The following is a 4826-nucleotide window of genomic DNA, read 5'->3' as shown; positions in this document are numbered from 1 at the left end:
TATCAAATGGGAAAAAAATAGGGGCCAAAAATTAATAATCACATTTAAAGCAATTAATTATTAAAATCTCCTAGCACTTTAAAATAACTTTTCTTATAAACTTAAAAATGTCCATCCATCCATCCTTCCCTCCCTCCCTCCATATCCATCCATACATAAATACATGACCAATAAACAGAATCAAATGACCAGTTACTGATTGAACATGCTGGACATATGATTTCCATAATAATTTCAGCAATTTTGGGGTCATAACCTTTTCCAAACTGCTTAATAGTTAATTATCGAGAAATCATGAAAATGTACATTTTCATGATTGACGTAAAACATATAGAGAACAAAAAGCTATTGATCTGGTAAAATGTACGCCAACAAATTTCCAAAATTTACTAATAAATTTAATGAGGATTTATTCTGTACAAAAGTACTTACTTCATTATATCCTCTGAATTAGGCTTTTTTGAGCTGTTATGGGTGACATTTTTAAGAAACAAGTTGACCAGATACTAATGTTAAAGTGCATTGGCATTTTAAGTATATATTATAGATTCTATGTAATATACGGTCACAGATTATGATCACAAAGGCAATTTTTTCCCTTTCTTCTAAATGAAAAATGCTGCAGAAAATATGAATCTACAAATTATACTGGGCAAACAGGAAGTATTATGAAAAGCTTTAAAAGCAGGGCCTACTTTTCATTCTTTCCAAACACACTGCATTTAACCAAATCATCATATACCTTATTAAATGTTGAAAAAAATGATTTAGAAATATTATTTAGGCAATCAAGGGGGTGATCAGAGACAGAAAAAAAAGAATACTGAAAAACAAGTTGTCCCTTTACATCAGGTGCAGAAATCTATGATACAAGACTGCATAATCATTCAACATTTGCTTGTTTGAATTTAGGATTGAGAAAATAAGGCAAGAATTGTCAAGTGTTGCATCGCAAAATATTATATCAGGAGATAAAATTTAAAGGGGAAAGGATCACACATATAACATCAATGAACTAAAGTTCATTTCTTACTTTAATAAAAAAAAATCTGACTTACTTATTTTCTAAATGTGGCTAATTGAAATGTTGAAAAAACACCAGGAAATGTCTTCTCCATCTGAATGCACACTTGGTATTTTCATAATTGTTTCCAATAAATATCATACTGTTTTTCTTTTATCTCTTCATCTATCAATGAATATTCTGAATTCAGCACTGTTCTTTTCATAACCTATCACAAACTCCTATCACCAAAATCTCTGTTTGCATGTCCTTTGTTCAGGTGGTACTTTCAAAAACATATCTGGTGAAGGTAACATTTACATCAACTTTTGTGAGGGACATACTTATAAATGCTATTATTTTTCAGTGATGCTACAGAAATTCACAATAAGCATCAAATATGAGGCTTTCATTGATAGAACATTCAAATCAAACACCTGCAAAAGCGGTTTCAAACACTCTCTAGCACTGAAAGGATGAAAGCCAATCTCTGGATTTATCAAAATTCTATAACAGAATAATTGCTGTTGACTGTGTACATAGTAATGTTACAATATACCCTCACATTATGACATTGACAAAAAGTGAACAATGGAAGGATAATACTAAATACCAAATCAACAGTAAATCTATTATAAAAAATATTAATAATGGAGCAGGTCATTACATTTTTCATCATAACTAATTTTACCTTCCCTTAATGTATTTATGTTATATTTAACTAACATTGGGCAGAAATGCTTTTTTTGAGGAAAAATGTCTGAACAGGTCAAGAAAATGTTGGTCCCATGATTTATACTGTAATGTGCTCATCCCAAATTAATTTTCTGTGCAAGCTCGCTTACATTTAGAGTATTACTTCCTGTTTCAGGACTTTGGCAATCCTTAAATTGAGACCTTGAATTGGTTGCAATATTATAATGTACTGGTAGTATAAAGAAAGTCATCTGATAACAGAAAAATTCCCTGTAGAAATAATGGCTTCTTACACTAGCTACTTATACGTGAGAAACTGTTTATCTAAGAATATAAACATAAAATCTGAATGAGATAAACAGGATTTATTCTAGTGTTCAAATGTCAATAAATAAATTAATATAACAGAATGTACATATAATTATAACCAACAGTCTCAACAATTTGTATTAAATAATAATATTGATCGAACAGAATTTACTATTAAGACTTAAGAATATGCACAGGGGTAACATAAAAATCCCAATAACAAACGGGTTCAAAAAAATAACATCAACATACAAAGTGGATGACCATTTCTGTCATGCTAATCATATTTCTTCATGCAAATGTACTGTAATAACATAATGGAGGCCCTACATCCCCATGAAAAAGTAAAAACAGCATTATGGAGGCTGTATATCCCTATGTAAAAGTAAAAATAGCATTATGTAGGCTATATATCCCTATGAAAAAGTAAAAATAGCATTATGGAGGCCCTATATCCCTATTTAAAAAGAAAAACAGCATTATGGAGGCTGTATATCCCTATGTAAAAAGTAAAAACAGCATTATGGAGGCCCTATATTCCTATGAAAAAGTAAAAATAGCATTATGGAGGCCCTATATCCCTATGTAAAAAGAAAAACAGCATTATGTAGGCCCTATATCCCTATGAAAAAGTAAAAATAGCATTATGGAGGCCCTATATCCCTCTGAAAAAGTAAAAATAGCATTATGGAGGACCTATAACGCTATGTAAAAGTAAGCTATGCTATATATATGGATTTTATTTTCTTTAGTATCGAGAATGCATATTTTCTAATATATGATTACTTTCAATTAATTTCTATTTAGAGAATGATAACAGTCTCTATCACTTTTGGAAGCTGACTAAACAGAATATATTTCACTTGCATGCGAACCTGATGCAAAAAATTTGTTTGGTTGTTGTTGTTGTCGGGTTTAATGCCATTTTTCAGCACAAGATAGGCTATACATGGCAGCCAGTATTAATGGTGAAGGAAGAACCCGGGACAAACCCCAGAAAGAACCACTGACCCACGAGAAGTTACCAGCAAGCTTTCTCACTTATCCACATTGGCCGAGCCCGAGACTCGAACCTAAGCAGAAAGAGGTGAGATGGCAGTGATCTGTGATGGAGAGCGCTTCAGACCACTCGGGGCCCCAAATTTGTTTGGTAATACATCGTACATAACATGGTCTAAGAACAATCTGTACATGAAACAATTATATGTGTGATTTACAGCACCGAAACAATGTAAACAAATGCTGTGATACACTGGAGGTGCCTCCATTACATAAACTGCTTCTAAAACAAAGATGGCATACATCATACAATACACTGAACGTTGTTCATAATATAAATCATAAATAACGTTCTTTGGCAAAACATATTACTTAACAGTCTCAAAATACCCATCTGGACATGAAACTTGTATATTTGTATTCATGTAAAAATTTTAACAATACCTGAACACTTAAACTCTGCTGCCAAAACACAAAATGAATCTGGAATATGAGACAAAATCTTACAAGCCCATTTTTTAAAGTTCTTTATTTTTTCGTCCATTTTTGTTCTCCCATTCTTTCTATTTACTGCAATTGATAGTATTCTTTTGTACATTACTTAAAATATTTTCTTCTAGCGTAAAATTTGTGTTAAGTGCTTCTCTGGTGTTTGAAAGTATATTTGGTACCCCAGACAAAATGCTGCCCAGCTCAAAACATTGGGTTATTATTTGCATTCACCCCATTGTCAGTTTATTTGTCTCTTTATACATACAGTGCTCCCTCATTATACATGCTGTCGGTCCATATGAGTTGCAGAGAATACCACCTTATAACAAGACGGCCTTACGACGAAATACGTCATACATATAATGTTACTACCATTTAATAAGATCCATGATAGATTATACACACTTTGCAACAGAAATAATGGCATAATCATGAGCCTTATAATATGGATGTATGTATATTGCAGCTTCCTACAATATCGCAGGTTCTTTGGCATTGTGGTATTCAAGGTTTTTGGTAATTTTCTGCATAATGTCGCATATTGTGTGCTTATCTTTGACACAGTGGATGACTATAAGTAACTAGCTCTGCATCAACAGTTTTATTTCTGAAATGTCAGAACCGCTGGCAAGTACACTATTTTAAACATGCACCCATGAATTTAACTTTTTCAAAATATGGCCATACCCCATGTTCTCAAATAAAATCTAAATCTTCTACAAATTTATACCACAAATCGGTTAACATGTTTGTCACTGATAATGTCCAACGATGTTAAGCAAGATTCAGTTTACATGATTACTATATTTGTCAAGAAGCGAAAGATCGAATCTGCGGTAGCAAATACGAGTCAAAATATGAAGGATGTTAAAGTTGTTTTCTGGTGGCTTTCACAATAGACAGGTTTTTTTAATTAATTTGTTGTACATGATTTATTACTTTTCGTTGTTATACTCGACTTTGTTTAAACAGTCTGTGGTCAACATGTACTTTCATGTTGGTGTACCCATTCTCACCAACAATCCTGATGCCAACCCCCATCAGAAGTGGTTATATATGCACCGTTTTAATTCTCTCAGCTAAGTTCCTGTTGTTGCAGGATATTGGTGACAGAATGAGAGCCAGTGAAGTAGGATTGTGCAAGATATACATCAAGACCTATTTTCGCAAACATTTTATACATAAGTTACATTATATGAGAAAACAATGAACGCAAAATACTACAATATTGTTAAATGATGAAATTCAAACTAATTAATTTCCTAAAATTGCTTTATAATGATCTGGGAGACAGGTCAACATTCATTGTTATTTCAGAAATATGTAA

The sequence above is a fragment of the Sinohyriopsis cumingii genome, chromosome 19 (genome assembly GCF_028554795.1).
Source record: "Sinohyriopsis cumingii isolate HCF-2022 chromosome 19, ASM2855479v2, whole genome shotgun sequence".
In the NCBI taxonomy this organism is placed as follows: Eukaryota; Metazoa; Mollusca; class Bivalvia; order Unionida; family Unionidae; genus Sinohyriopsis; species Sinohyriopsis cumingii.
The sequence above is the reverse complement of the archived record's forward strand: the minus strand, read 5'-3'. Positions refer to the sequence as shown.